General features: G+C 35.9%; 1 long non-coding RNA gene across 1 annotated transcript; it reads left to right on the plus strand.

Moving 5' to 3' along the window:
• Positions 1-2,176: 2,176 nt before the first annotated feature.
• Positions 2,177-5,053, plus strand: LOC116213105. Its single transcript, XR_004157999.1, has 3 exons — positions 2,177-2,471; positions 3,591-3,654; positions 4,774-5,053. It is a non-coding gene; the product is annotated as an uncharacterized LOC116213105 (long non-coding RNA).
• Positions 5,054-16,826: the final 11,773 nt, after the last annotated feature.

The raw sequence follows: 16,826 nt of genomic DNA on the forward strand, positions 1-16,826 counted from the left end.
GAACATTCAAACTAAAATATTTATCTGTAAAAATAGAGACGAAAATTTAAGACCGTTGCAATCCGTCTAAAAAATTTGAATAGATTGAGACATGTATTTTCATTCAATCATAGAGACGAAATTGAGACAAAAATTTCCATCCCTATAATAGAGACGAAATTGAGATAGAAAGTTTCGTCCCTATCATAGAGACGTCAAATTCCGTTCGTAATAAGCAAACTTTATCTACAGGCTATCTTCGTCCCAGTTCCATGCCTAATTGGTGACTTTATTGCATATGTATAATAAATTGAACCCCTTCCAACATTATTATACAAAAAAATATTATTTTTGTTGATAGAGAAAGAAAATTGGATGTTAATTTAAAAATAGAATACTTCAACTTGTATTATGAATATATTTAATTGTACAAAAGAAAGTAGAAGTTAGAGCATAGCATAGTGGTAAGATACCCGTGTGTCATTTCGAAGGCATAGGATCGATTCTCATCCAACACAAAGTGGAGGTGGGGCCACACTATGCTCTCGCATGCAGAGGGCCTTCTCAGCTATGCTGGCCCTGACTTCTGGAGAATTGTTCCAACCAATGGTTTTGATTCGCCTACTGTAGACGAAAAGTTTCGTTCTGATGTCATCTCATTGAGACGGAATAGACAATACCTAGAGATAGAATTGTCCGCCTCAATTAATTTGCAACACTAATATTACCTATGATGCAAAATTCATCTCTAATCCGTCCCTAGAGGTGAATAGACATGGAATAGAGACGGATTTTGTTGTCCCTATTTAGCAGATTTTTTGTAGTGATAAGTACATCTTATTTTGCTGAATCGCACCTAAGTACATGCAATTTAAAGTCAAATCAAGCAATAGAACAAACTATGAATCGAACTTGCAAAACAATCATTTCGTCCAATTTACCGACGCAAGCCTTTCTATTCCGAAACATCCTACGGTTTCTTCTAACCCGTTGCAAGCGGAACTGAAGAAATCGAACTCAAGAACAAGGAAGTAGAGGAAAAAGGCGACATCGATTTACGTGGTAAAACCCTCTCGATGAAGGTAACCAAGAAGAAAACATCCACGGGTAAAAGATGAGCTTCAATCTTCACTAACGAGGAAGACATCGGGAGTACAAGTGAAGAAATCAAAGAAGTGTGGAAAGAAGAAGTGTGGAAACCCTAACCCTAAGTACAAAGTTCTCTCCCTGACAACTCTCCCCAAATGAGCATTATATAATCTTTACGGAGAGAATATGACATAAACACAAAGTGCGAACCGGACATAAAGCCCCCAAGTCAAGAAAACCGATTCGGGTCACGAAACATGGGCAACTTTCTATAATCCCGATTGTTGCGGCAATCGGGCATTTTGCTGTGGCAAAATGGATAATCGCTGCGGAACATGCCTGATAGAAGAATGCCAGACAGCGAGGCCCACTGTATTGAAGATTGTCGCAGCAAAATGAATTTTGCTGCGGCAAAATGACTAAATGTCATTCCAACTCTTCCCTTCGAATTCTCTTCGTTCCTCACGCATCCTGAGACTTCGGAGTGTCCGAAAAACCAAAATACAAAGCACATAAATAACAAATCTCCACCTTAACTCGTATTTACCATAGCTCGCCAAACAATATGCTCTTAATGCTTTTCTTTGCCAGGGGCACCCACGGGCCTAGTTAAATCTCTGAAAGATAAAACCAAGCCCAAGCAATATTCGAACTTGGCAACGAGTAAGCTTTTCGTCAACATATCTGTGGAATCTCATGAGTGCTAATCTTCATAACATGAACATCCCCCTGAGCTAAATCGGAAGCACCCTGCAAATGTCTTAAAATCCACTGAACAACCTGCCAGTGTAACTTCCAAGACAAGATACCTATCTACTGACAATGCTAACAGCTTGAGAGATATCTAAATAGGTACAAACCACGGCATCCATGTGAGACTTAACATTTTTTTTATTTCAAATAGTATATATATGTATGTACATGTTTATATATATATATATATATATTACGTACATATTGCTAGAGCATCAGGAAAAAAAAAACAAACAAACAAAAAAGGAAAAAAAGAAAAAGAAAGGGGTGGAAGGGCCCACGTGGCCTCATTTCCCCCCTGCAATTGCATTTCCACCGCCATATATATTTCTTCCTTTTTCTTTTGTTCCTTTCCTTCCCTGTTTGCTCTGTTTTTCGGGCTGGGAAAAAAATTGAAGAAAGAACAGAGGACAACAGAGGGAGAGAGAGAACATACGAGAGAGAGAGCATACGAGAGCGAGCTAGAGGAAGATGGGTTCAGAGGGGGCCTCTAGGGGGAAGAAACGAGCATAGAGCTCGTAATAGAGCGGAGCCTAGGAGGAGGAAGGAATAATCGAGTGGATAATTGGGATATGGCAGCAGATTGAGAGTTGAGCGAGTAGGGGGAAATGGGGGAGCACTAGAGAGGAAGAGTTTAAGCTTATAATTGGGTAAGTTAACAGATATGTTTGAGTATGTGAGATTGATTGTATTATTTATGTTGTTTAACCTTTGCTTTGCTTATATGTATCTCTTGTGATAAATTGAGGTCTCTCAGGGATATTTTTATTTCGGTCCAGCTTTGTTCGGAATTAAATTGCCTAGGTATATCATACTTTACATGAGTTTGTGAATTTACTTGAATGTTATTTTTATAAGTTCTTTGTATAATTTATGAGGGTTTTATTTTCAAGTTGAATTTAGTTCTAATAATGGATTAGAGTATAATACAGTATGAAGAGTGACAATGGGAGAAAAGATTGAAAAGAGAATCGAGGGAGGGGTGATGTGCAGATATTGAAGCAGAAGATGGAGGTAGTTGCTTGGTAGTAGGGTAGAGTTCGAATGGATCATGTGAGTTGTGGTGAACGGTGGTTCTTCCTTTCATGTGATTGAGTTTTCTTTGAGTATTGGTTTTATGTGAGTTTAAATCACAAGTTATTGTTGTTACGTTTTGCAAAAATTATTTACTAGCTAAATCTACAAGAAGAAACATATTTTCTTTTAACGTGAAAAGTGTGCATTTCTTTTCTTTTATGGCTAGTAGGGATTTAGGATGGTCTTACCTTACTAATTTTAGTGAATTAGGATTTTGCTTAATTGTGACGGGATAAACATGCCAAGTTGGATATTGAGGAATGTGTTAAGTTTAAAAGGATTTATTTGTTTGATTACTTGAGTAATCTGTGAGTTTAAAGCTTATTAAAGGATGGAATCGAGGTAGAACGATTGGAAGTGATTGTAATAAGTTCCTAAACTTAAGACTTCTATTTTAACTTGTGTGAGTTTATATGATTTCAGTTTGTTAAATTATAAGGATTGGGTTGTTAAGTTTATTAAGAAGAATTTGCCGCTTTAATTTACCTTTTGATTGGTTGACCTTTTATTGATTATATGATCGACCATTATAGATGTATGAGTGCTTAGAATTTAAGAGCAAATGGGTTTGAATCTCTCCTCTCTTGAGAATTTCAAATGGTTAGGCATGCGATATATATATATATATATATATATGTGGATGGAATTATATGAGATATGATATGTTTTCCTGTTATGCTTGCAATTGATAGGGGCTGAGGACAGCAATATTATGCATCCTGAAAGTCAAGTTTGATGAATCATTTTGGGTGTTCGGTGAGTACTTTATTCCATTGTGAAATGATATATATATATATATATATATATGTATGTATGTTATTGAAATATTCTAGTCCTTTGTGAAATAATGCGTTCTAATTATATGAATTGTTAAGATGAATATTGTGATAGTTAGATTAAGGAATTGGTCATGCTATGTTCCGTGATGGAATTTGAGAGGCATTGTCTTGTATGTTTCACTTTGATTTGAGATAATGCGGTGTGATTGTGTTTACTGGTTGTGTATAAGATATGTGATGGTAATGTGCTGCCATTGTGATGTGATTGTGATTATGCTTGGGTATAATGATGGTATGGTTACAACTGATCATTATTTTGATTGTGGTTTGACTATAGCCATGGGACCGCTGGACCCGGCGGATTACAAAATGGGCCAGATCGGCCGCTGGACCCAGCGGAATACAAATAGGGCATGATCGGCCGCTGAACCCGGCGGAATATAAATAGGGGCATGATCGGCCGCTGGACCCGGCGGAATATAAACAGGGGCCCGATCGGCCGCTGGACCCGGCGGAATAGAAAAAGGGACTTGATCGGCCGCTAAGACCCGGCGGAATACAAATTGAGGTCAACTCTTACCGCCATAGGTTAATAGGCGGCCCCCGCTTATGAGATATGGATATTGGGAGTTGAGAATGATATGTGCGAGAAGTGTGGGGTCACAGTACCGTTGCAACTCTGTTGCGAGAGAATGTAACCCTATGGCTATATTGATTTGGTTGTGTTGTATATTGTTTGTTTGGTTGGATTGTTGTAAATGTGATGATTAATATGATTGTCTGAATTATTGTATGGAAGCCGTGTTGTTTGCTAATTTGATTTAGTTAGGTTATGAGTGCAAAATGATGTTGGTTAATGGTTAATTCTAATAATAGTTTATATGGTTATAAGGGCAATTGATTGTTGATAAATGAACTTAGTAATCATTTATATGTATTGTCTAGCATGTCGTGTGGGTGAATATTTGCTTATGCTACTACTGTCTATAGGAATATTTGATTGTCTAAAATATATTTATCACTTAATATTATTCATTTTGCTTTGGAATTTAGTGCTCACTGAGATGCAGCTCACACCCTGCATACATTTTTCCAGATAAGCTTCCGATTGCACGGAGGAACCACTTTTTGATATCGGGGATCAGCTTGGAGGACTAGGTAGAAGTCTTAGTTATTTGATAAGTATTCTCCTTGTACATAATGTATTTGAACATGTTACGACCTGAAATTTTTGTTTAGTTGGTTAGTGATGTGGTTGAGAAAAGTTACTCCCTTTTGAGATAGATATATATATATATGTGTGTGTGTGTATATTAGATATTGCTGGATTGGTTATATATTTTTGAGAGTTATGGAAAGCAAATTTTATAGGAATAGTGATGTGGTTCTGATAAGGGCTATTGATGAAATTTAGAAAAAGTTCTATCGAAATTTCGGGTCGTGACAATCCATGATACTGCCAACTGCACTAAAGGAAGGGACTCTAGACATATATCTCTCATCCTCCTTTTTTTGTGGTGACAGTGAAGCTGAAAGCTTGAAATGTGCAGCAAAAGGTATTATCACTCATGGCAAAACGCTTCAGGACTTTCTCAATATGCTTCTGTTGGGATAGAAATCGCTTCCTTTTGTGTCTATCTCTAGAAATCTCCACAATATCTTCTTAGCTGCTCCAAGATCCGTCATCTCAAAAAAGTAGTATGAAAACTTTAATTGATCTACGAAAAAAGCAGTATTTTGATCCCCCTAAGTTCAACCACTGAATTCTTGATCGTTGCCTCATTATAGACTCTTCTGCCTTCATGTTTTCATAAGGACGAGCTCTTATTGACCTCTCCCTTAACATCAACCCTTCACCCACTTCCCCTGTCATCAACCTGCTCTGTACCTCCTTCAAATTCTCATGTTTTCCCTACACTTTTGAACAAGTATTCTTTTCTTTATTACCTAGAGCTTTAAACTCTTTGATTCCTCAGCCTCCTACAAAGCTGGTACATAGGATCACCTTCAATCTGCTCCTCCCATGCCTTCTAAAGAATAGGCATAAATGTTTCCATCTTACACCAACGATTAAAAAACTTGAGAGGTTTTGGCCATGCATTCTCCATCTTTTCCGACTGCAAACTACTCGAACAATGATATTATATCCCCGGTTCGAGTTCAGTTTAATGGATCTTTAAATAGCCAATTCTTATTTACCAAGATCCTATCTCGCTTCCTGAATTGATGTTCCTCCAAATTTTTGTTAGACCAAGTATAAAAACAGCCGGCATCATTATGATCTGTCAGCCCCAAATTAGAGAACAAATCTGCAAATTCCTCCATGCTGTTGTCTTTAGCTGCAACACAATCTTGAAACATGACTTCACTCGGATCCTCAACTGGTTCGAGGAATTCAACTTTCGAAAGGTGTAAAAAACTTTTAAACTCTATAAACGCATTCAAACCAACTAAAAATGTAAACAAAAATTGATAACCATGCAATAAGTCAAGCGTAGTAGAATACTAATGAACAAAATACACCCAATATCCAATGAAAATATAATAACATACTTGGTCTAGGTTCATAAATGGGTAAATAGGGTTAACAGGTTCAATAACACGATAAAACACCCTTAATTAAATGGGTCTAATCACGTATATACAAGTTGCACGGTTTCAACCCGTTAGAACTCTATTATTTATGCAGGTTACGCGTGTTTGGCCCGTTTAGACCGAAAAAATTTTTAGTCAAGCCTGGACTTGTTTAATTCCATGTCGTGTTATCGTGTCACGCAAAAAATTGCTAGCCCTATAAGTATACATGTTCATTTATATAACGGAAATCATTTTACTTCACATATATAGTTAAAGTACAAAAAGAGAGGTTGAGCTGCTCGAGAAAGGAAAAGCACTTCCTCTCTAAGCACAACTAATTATGGCAAGATCATAAGTTATTTTAGATTGCAAATTCATTTCGGGGTTCAATTAACGAGTTACTTGGTGTAATTCGACTTTTTGGTTGTCAAAAATGAGAAATAAATTACGTTTAGTAAAGGCTTGAAGACCGTGGAGCCCATGACAGGGGGTCTAAGTGGGTACCTTCGAATTTAGTGTGTATATACTATATATATATATATATATATTCCCTTTTATCAACTAGGATTACATACTCCCCGTACTCCGCATGAATATTAATCAATTTTAATTTCGACGTTCAAATCAGCTGGAGTTAGTAAACTAAGCTTCGGCGACCCCGGAGAGAACATTATTAAAAAAAAAAAAAAGATAGATTTAATGCCAAACCATCCTTTCCATATCTAAGACTACTAGTCATCAAACGTGTCCAGCCCATATTGTTTTTACGATAATACTAGTAGATAATTCACGCATCAGATGTGGAGAACGTTGAAGATGATAGCCTGAACTGCGAATGGCACTTGAAAATTTAATTATAAACAAATTTAATGACTTGTGATAGTTCGATGCCCCTTCTTTTTTGAAAATATTAAAAAAAAAAGAGAGAAAAAACCAACACGACACTAGAATATTATTCGGGAAATTCGATAGAATATTCCACGGTATTACTCTTCTCTATACTCTGAATCAAGGCTATTAAGATAGCTTACAGGATCCTAAGAAAAAGCGATCTTACAATCTTGAACCCAGCCTATCCTGATCTCAACCAAAAGATCTAAAAGGTAAGATAGGTCTAGGAAAGCTAGTTAGATCATAGGATAATAAGATCATTACGATCCAACCAATATTAGTCAATGCTTTTTTGAGTGATTTAAAAGTAATTTTGTGATGCGATTCCTGTCAAAAATGACGAGACCCAACAACTAAAGGAACCCAAGATCGTTGCACGATCAGATTTGATTGACGAACCCTCAACCCGTTGTTTACAACATAAACAAGAATCTTGATATAACTGACCTCAACCCGTTGTTTATTGCGAAACAAGAACCTCGGTATATAGGAAGACGCCACAAACGGTGGTGGAAAGCCGTTTGATAAGTCGATGAAGACGCCACAAACGGTGGTGGAAAGCCGTTTGATAAATTGATGATGAATGCCACGGAAATTTCCGATAAGTTCGAATTAAATCTTCAAGAACCAAAGAGAATACTCTCACAATTTTCTGAATGTTCATTTTTATTAAAAATTGACTAAGATGAATATATATAGACATAAACTAATCCTAATCTGGCCATATCTCCTCCTAAAGATAAGGAAAATAAAACCTAGAATATCGATAGAGATATGACATAATCTATAAAGATATGAAATCTAAATATCCCTAGAATATTTCCATGAGAATTAAACTTTAAACAAATCTGATGATATCTTCTCTTAGGGTGTGTTTGGATTGAGAGTTGAGTTGAGTTGAGTTTTGATTTTAATTGGTTTGTAATGATTGTATTGTTGAATTATGAGAAAAAGTGTGAAAAATAATAAATAATTGAGAGAAAATAATGATTAAGTAATGATTGTGTTGTTAAATTGTGAAAAAGTAATGAATAGTTGAGAGAATTTAATATTAAAAATTGAATTGAATGGTTAAAAATATTTAAAAAATAAAAAAAAGTAATGATTGTGATGTTGAATTGAAGATAAGTGGAGTTGAGTTGAGTTGAGTTGAAAATTGTTGCGAATCCAAACACACTCTTAATCATCAAATATTCTAGAAACTTCCTCAAACACTTGCTGAATTTAGCTTGTATGGAATCTTCTATAACTTGAATCATGTTGATGGATCTTTGTTGATCACATGATTCATGTTCAATGGGCCTCCACGAATTTGCTTAAGCCCAAACCTCTTGAATCAGGTCGTTGAGTTCATCTTTAAACTTCTTTGCAAGTGCCCTCGTAATCGGTCAAATTGGAACTTGAATTGGATCCTTAATTGGAACTTGAACTGGATCCCTAATTGGAACTTGAACTGGATTCCTTGAAGTCGAGCTACGATTTGCATCATTCCCCTCCTCTTGAAAAGGATTTGTCCTCAAATCATCACCTACATCAAAAGGAAGCAAAACAGTGACATTGAAAGTAGCACTTCTATTGTATTCACCAGGTAAGTCTAGTTTGTAAGTATTGTCATTGATGCGCTCTAGGAATTAAGAAGGATCATCCCCTCTTGGAAGCAATTTGGAACGTCTTTGCACCGGAAATATCTCTTTCCTCATATGCAACCAAACCCAATCTCCGGGTTCAAAAATCATCCTATGACGCCCCTTGTTGGTGTGTTTTGCATATTGCTCCTTATCATAAGTTTGATAGTTTAGGATTGCCCCGCTTGATCCTCATATACTTGCTGCGGTGTCAATGGCACTAAAGTGATCGATCGTTGATTAAGTACAAATGAATATTTGTTCGTAAAGTCGTCATGCTTCACATGCCTACCAAACTGCCATGGACGCCCTAGCAACAAGTGTCCTGCCTGCATCGGTACTACATCACACAACACTTCATCTTCGTATTTACCGATTTGAAATGCAATTAACACCTGCTTGTTCACCCTTATCTCACCACTATCATTCAACCATTGTAGCTTGTACGGCCTAGGGTGCTTCAACATGGGCAGTCCCAATTTTTCCACCATTGTTGCGCTTGCGACATTAGTACAACTACCACCATCAATAATCACACTACATACATTGTCTTTGATGTAGCACCTAGTGTGAAAGATATTCTCCCGCTGCACTTCTTCAACTCCTTTTGTTTGCAAACTCAATATTCTCCTTGCCACCAATGTCAATGCATCTGGAGCTAAATATTCCTCCTCGAGAACGTCCTCCAATGGGAGCATGTCATCGGTGTCGGAATCTTCAGTGTCGGTCACAATGTCACCATTGTCTCGCATCACCATGACCCGCTTGTTCGAGCATTGACTTGCTATGTGTCCCCCTGCATTGGCATTTAAAACACTTAATGTCACGATTCCTGGAGGTATAAATGTCGGTTTTACCTTGAGAAACGTGGCTGGTTGCATCTTGATTTTGCTTTGTTTTCGACTTCGACGTGGATTGCTTCTCATCTTTCTTTCACTGATTCGGTTTCCAAGTTGATGTGCTTGGACTTTGGCTTGCACGTGTATTGCCTCTCATGTTGAACCGGTTCTCAATCTTGATGGCCATGTGCACCATATTCTCCAACTCCACATAATGTTGTAATTCCACGACATTTTGAATTTCCCAGTTCAATTCAGCCAAAAATCTTGTCATAATAGTCTCTCGATCTTCCTCTACATTTGCTCTAATCATGGCCACTTCCATCTCCTTAAAATATTCATTTACATTCCGATTACCTTGCCTAAGACTTTGTAACTTATTATATAGCTCTCGGTATTAATAACTAGGAACAAATCGCTTCCTCATCACCCTTTTCATTTCCTCCCACGTATCTATAGGTGGCTCTCCATTTCTTCGCCTATTTATCACCAATTGATCCCACCAGACAATTGCATAATCCGAGAATTCAATTACTGCCAATTTGACTTTCTTCAGCTCGAAATAACTATAACAATCAAATACAAACTCCACCTTTTTCTCCCACTCAAGGTATGCTTCGAGATCACTCTTTCCTTGGAACGATGGGATTTTCATCTTAATACTACCCAAGTTATTGTCTTCCCGATATCTATCTCTCTAAACCGCTCTCCATGTCTCCTATTACTAACAACTGAATCTCGATCATCTTCTTCATCAAAACCAGCCCCATAATTCTCTTCATCTTCAACCCTCACTTCCCTCGGTTGAACTCTTTCCCTTCTACGTGCATTAGGAGTGTTTCGTGGCTGCTCCACACGTTTATTTTCCATCAGATCAATCCGTTCATGAACCTTCTCAAACTCCAACCTCATCACATGCCTCATTTCACTCATCATGGCCTCTATAAGTATTTTCGAATCAGTCAATTTCGTAGCGCCTTCGGGAATACTCTTAGAACTGTTGTGAGACATGATTATTGCAAAATAAAGTTAGAAAGAAGGACCTCACAATTCTCTCCCTTACGTGTTTACACTCAATAATGTGAATCACTCTACACTCGTGTTTTCACTCAAACAAACGTGGCTTTAAACCCTCTAATGTTCTTACCACTCCTGCCTTTTTCCACTCAATAATTCTCTTTCAGATCTCTTTAAACAAAACGAACAATTCTCCAAAATTTCCAGCAGAAATTCACCAAGAACTTACCAAGGAAAATTAATGGTCGAAGGAAATTTAAGGAAGAAGGGAAATAAAAGAGATTGCAACTACTATGAACGATTAAATAAACCAGAATGTTATATAAAATTATGGGATCATAATCAATGTAGATCACAAAGAACGAGAAATAACAACTTTAGAATGGTCTGATGTAAAGAATTTGGATCAAATTGACTACAACAACTTCTTTCTTTTCTTATGTTCTTTCGTTTCGTTTTTTTTTCAGCTCTTTTCTTTCTTTTTTTTTGGCTGACTTTTTTTTTTTACTAATAACAATCCAGAAAGAACAAACTTGACGAAACGAAGCTCAGCAAATTGAAACGAAAACCTGATTTGGAGCCTGATGCTCTGATACCAAATGATGCGATTCCCGCCAAGAATGACGAGACTCAACAACTAAAGGAACCCAAGATCATTCCACGATCAGATTTGAGTGACAAACCATCAACCCGTTGTTTACAACATAAACAAAAACTTTGGTATAACTGACATCAACTCGTTATTTATTGCGAAACAAGAACCTCAGTATATAGGAAGATGTCACAAACGGTGGTGGAAAGCCGTTTGATAAGTCGATGAAGACGCCACAAACGGTGGTGGAAAGCCATTTGATAAGTCGATGATGAACGCCACGAAAATTTTCGATAAGTTCGAATTAGTTCTTCAAGAACCAAAGAGAATACTCTCACAATTTTCTGAATGTTCCTTTTTATTAAAAATTGACTAAGATGAATATATATAGACAAACTAATCCTAATCTGGTCATATCTCCTCCTAAAGATAAGGAAAATAAAACCTAGAATATCGATAAAGATATGACATAATCTATAAAGATATGAAAAATATCCCTAGAATATCTCCATGAGATTTAAACTTTAAACAAATCTGATGATATCTTCTTTTGATCATCAAATATTCTAGAAGTTTCCTCAAACACTTGCTGAATTTAACCTTGTCCAGAATCTTCTATAACTTGAATCATGTTGATGGATCTTTATTAATCACGTGGTTCATGTCCAATGGGCCTCCAAGAATTTACTTGAGCTCAAACCTCTTGAATCAAGCCGTTGAGTTCATCTTTAAACTTCTTTGCACGTGCCCGCGTAACCGGTCCAATTGGAACTTGAACTGGATCCTTAATTGGAACTTGAACTAGATCCCTTGAAATCGAGCTACGATTTGCATCATTTTGGGTCGAGCAAATCTATTTTCTGGCCGAGATTTCGGCCCATTCGATGACATATGACATATGACAATCATGATGACGAAGATCTTCACAAAGATTTAAATAACATGATACGTTTTTTTATATTTATTTTTGTTCTTATTTGCGATTTCTATTACAATACAATGATTTGTATTTTGATAACTTGTAAAGCATGGTTTGTGCTACATATGACCACCTTTTGTTATTGATGATTTTCAAAACTCAAAATCGTATGAATAGGGATTTATTTTTGAATGACGAATAAAAGTTGCAAATGACTAATTCATGAGAACGTATACATTTATGTTTTTTCATTATAGGTAAAATCTTATGATACTTGATTCAATCCTACGATCTTCGATTCCACAACTCCCTCACGATCCTAGATAGGATCTCGATCTTGACAACCTTGTTCTAAATCTTATCCAGCTTCATTGTTGCTAATTTATGTTAATGTCCCAATTATAGTTCCCTTGTTTCACCAGCCCTATGATCATAAATGTAAGATCTCTACCATATGCATGATTTTTATGCAATCCCAACAATTCTTCATATGAATAGGAATTGCATAAATGACCCGCAAATCATTACAAACATTGACAAGTTCTCACTCAAGGACCTCACCATGTGGTGAGCTTGCTCGACTTTGGACTCCGTCTGACCATGCAACTCATTGTGATGAAGTCGATTTTCTCTAATTTATTGAAGAATCTCGATATATAAATTTACGAATTGAAAAGGAATAACATAAAAATTTTACACTTGAAACAATTGAAAAAAATGCCCACGACCGAGAAATTACCTACTAGATCATCGGCCAACTTGACTCAGCTGTAGATGCTGTGTGTCATTGAGAACGACGTCCATGATACTGCCAACGGAGTCTGTGGAGATGGAGAAAGGGGTCCAACCGAGTGAGAAGAGATGAAGCATTGCGGGGTGCCATGGTTGGGTAGGCATAAGACTAAGGCTGGGGTCATTGAAGACCTAACGGGAAGCTAATTTTTTAGTCAAAGAGAAAAGCCGGTGGGATACATCAATTATATATATATTGTTAAAGTAAAATTTCAAATAAAATACAAGATGTTCAAAAAATATTCGTTAGATGTATTTCACATCTTAACATATAATATTTTGTATGAAGAATTAAAATTTAAGAAAACTACATAGAAAAGCACAAAATTTGCACTTTTTTATGTTTTAGAACAAACTTTCTTTTTGGCAAATAAATACAAAAATGACCGATTCATTACCAGTTTTAGTATGCTGTTAGGTTCTCCGTCAATTCTAACCGAGTGTACTGACATGGCACTTGATGGTGACATATGGGCACAAGGATATTGGCTAAGTAGGCCCGGATTTTTGAATAATTATTTAGAAATTAAAAAAATAAAAAAAAAATAGTACAAAACTACACCTGGAAATTAAGGAGGAAGAGAAAGGAAGGGGGCTTGCGGCCACCACTCCCAATCGAGATCGATGATCACTACCAATTGGAGCCCCGATCCCAATTGGGGACGTGGTGGCTGCCAGTAGAGCCAAAATTGAGAAAACCCCCAAATTTAGGGCCCTATCACGACCACCACCGCTCCAGTCGAGATCACCGGCCATCACAGTGGTCTCAAATTAGCAGCCTCATTGGTGGCCACCACCGCTCCAATTGGAGTCGCCGGCTTATCATGGTGGTGAACGGTGATCCCGATTGGGGGTGTGGTGGTCGATCGGCCCCAACCGCCAGCCCCTCTTCTCTTTCCCTTTTCTCTAAGTTTTTTTTCTTAAAAAAAAAAATTCAGGCTATGGGGACCTTGATGGAGGCCACCACCCCCACAAATCGGGGTTGCTGATAACTACTATGGTCGCTGGCGATCCCGATTAGGGGTAGGTGGCCGCCAGGAGGCCCTATTGCCGGCCCCTTCCCTTTTATTCCTCTTTCATGTTTTTTTTTCAATTTATTTTTGTAATCTTTCATAATGATTTTTATTGATAAAATTTTTGTGAGGCCTATTTAGCTTATATACATGCGCCACGTGTCACTGTCAAGTGCCACGTCACACATCTGGTTAGAATTGACGAAGAATAGTTTATCTGATAACGAATCAATAGTTTATATATTTCTTTGCAACAAAAAATAGTTTGTGCTAAAAAAAGTGTAAAATTTGTGTTTTCTATGTAATTTTCCCTTAAAATTTCATAAGATATCTAGTAAAATTATCACATTTTATCAATTATACTCATTTACAAAATTATGATTTCATATTCTTATATGAAAAATAGGAAAAAAATTCAGGAAATTCCAATTAACCATCCTAGCATTTTTTGAGGCCATTAAAATTGGTTCCATCAACTTCACTTTCATATATACACTAGTCATGGAGCCCGTGCGATATACAGGGTAAAACGTTATATGCGTGTGTTTTAAACGATTCTAAATTGTAATTTATCAATGAAAATGTATCATAATTGAAATATATAACTGATGGCAATTGAATTTCACCAATAAAGTAAAAGACTATAGTTAAGATTTACATATTATCAGAAAAAATATATGTTTTAATACATTTATCTATAAATATATATTTGTTTCATATAAAATTGATGCGATTAAATGTTAATTTTTTCTTAAATAAAAAATTCAACATTATTAAAAATTACTTAGATTACAAAATCTTCCCCAAACATTTCAAAAATATTTTGTCGGATTGATTATTATTTTCAAAATATTTCTTTCAATATTCAAAAATTTTGATTTATTAAATACTATGTAACTAACAATATCTAGTAAGAAAATTAGAAAAATATCATTTTTTCGACCTTATTATGAAATATTTTTAAAAAATTAATAAGATTGTGTTTTACTAAAAATTTATTATTATTTTCCTACCAAAAAATTTATTATTATTTTAAAATAAAAAAACTCAAAAAATCAAAAATTCGACCAACCTGGTCTCCTTCCTTCAATTGGTGTAAATATTCAATCATATATAAATCCGTAATCCATTGTCATGTTGGTTATAATTTATCCATGTAACTTTTATGAAATATGCTTGTATGGTAGACAAAGATTGAATTAATTAGGCACGCGAGCAACATGAAAGAAAGATTTTTATTTCAGATCCTTCCTTGAGGTCTTTGTGATGTGCTTTTTTTTTCCCTCCCTCACCCCATAAGGCTACCTTTAAATAGTCCAAGAAAACAATTTGTTTGGACTAGTTAGGCACATGAATTGCTACTTAGAAAAAGAATTTTCACAAATTCGAGACCAGTTTTCTTCTGAAAGTGGTCAAAAAAGAAAGATTTATTTTCGATCCTTATTCTGAAGATCGCTAACTCATTAAATTTTTCTTTCTTTTCGGTAACAACTGATTAAATAATTTTAAAAAGAATTGTTTCAGCCGACTAGGCAAGTGAATCGCTAAAGGAAAAGAATCTTCAGATTGCCGAGACCAATTTTGTGAGAGGCGTAAAAGAACTTATCCGAGCTTTTTTTGGCCACGTAAAGCGGATGTTTGCGAAATCTAGGTTAATCCCTTAGGAGAGTCATAACGCAGATCGCATGATCGCTTGCTCAAAAACCATAATTTCATTATTTTAGATTCCTTTTCATGTTCGAGCTTTGCTTAATCTTCACTCTTCATTTCAAGAATCCATGCTCCAGAGAGACATGAAATTTACAAGGAGTACTAACTAATTTGCTACTAATTTGGAATTTCCAGTTATTTTTCTCTTCTTCTTTTTTTCCTTCTTCTTTGGTGATGGTTAAACTTTCTGTGAAAATTAATTTCAAAACATTTTCACATTGATAACCGTTGATCGAGTAAGTACCCTCTATAACTAACTACGCTAATTTCCTATCCCGCCATGGAGGTTTTGAGTTCTAAAATAAATATCCTTTTTGCTGTCTACGAAGCGAGGCTCATCGGAAGGCTTTGGCAAGTACCTCATCATCTTATTTGCACTTGCTTAGTAATTCTTCTACTATAAAAAAATGCCTTTTATTTTTTATTTTTTGTGTGAACCCTAATATCCGAAGGTCCAATAGTCCCTGACTAATCCAGTCGAGTCAGGTAGACCCACTAAGGGAAAAGCTCTCTTAGCATAAATTTTTTACTTCCACAAAATTTGAACTTGAGACTTTGCTTATGGGGAACGAGCGTCAAACCCCTTGAACTAGCCAATGTTGATAAAATAGCTTCTATTTCGTTATAAACTTATAACTCCACCAATTTTTCTTTTTCCTTGATTCTCGATTCTTATTGACAAAAATTTTTCTACGAAAAAGGGAAGAAGGTGAAGGTTAGTGAAGCCAATTTGCAAGCATATTTTCTCACTTCTTTATTTACTCATTTTTCAATTTTGTCTTTCTTTTTTCGTGGGTGTAAGTATGCACAGATCATATGTTTTTTTTTTTTGGTGAAACAATGTTACTAATTTAATATGTTAAATGTGTATAATTTCAATGTATAAAAAATAAATAGATGTCTACTGAAAAAAAAAAGATATGGATATTCATCTATACTATTATTTATTTAATTAGATATAATATTTACCTTTATTCGCACATATTTTAGCACACCTCGATCGAGTTTTTATTTTTTCCCCCCTAACATTAGTCGAGTTTAAACACAAGACTAGAGAATAATGGGTTCAATTCGATCCCAAAAGTAATGGCGCACGCACATTAGGGCTAATATTCTCTAATGCAAAAGTATGGCATTGACGTATATATATCTAAGTAACAGGATCAATTTCTGG

Source organism: Punica granatum, chromosome 7 (assembly GCF_007655135.1).
Source record: "Punica granatum isolate Tunisia-2019 chromosome 7, ASM765513v2, whole genome shotgun sequence".
Lineage (NCBI taxonomy): Eukaryota > Viridiplantae > Streptophyta > Magnoliopsida > Myrtales > Lythraceae > Punica > Punica granatum.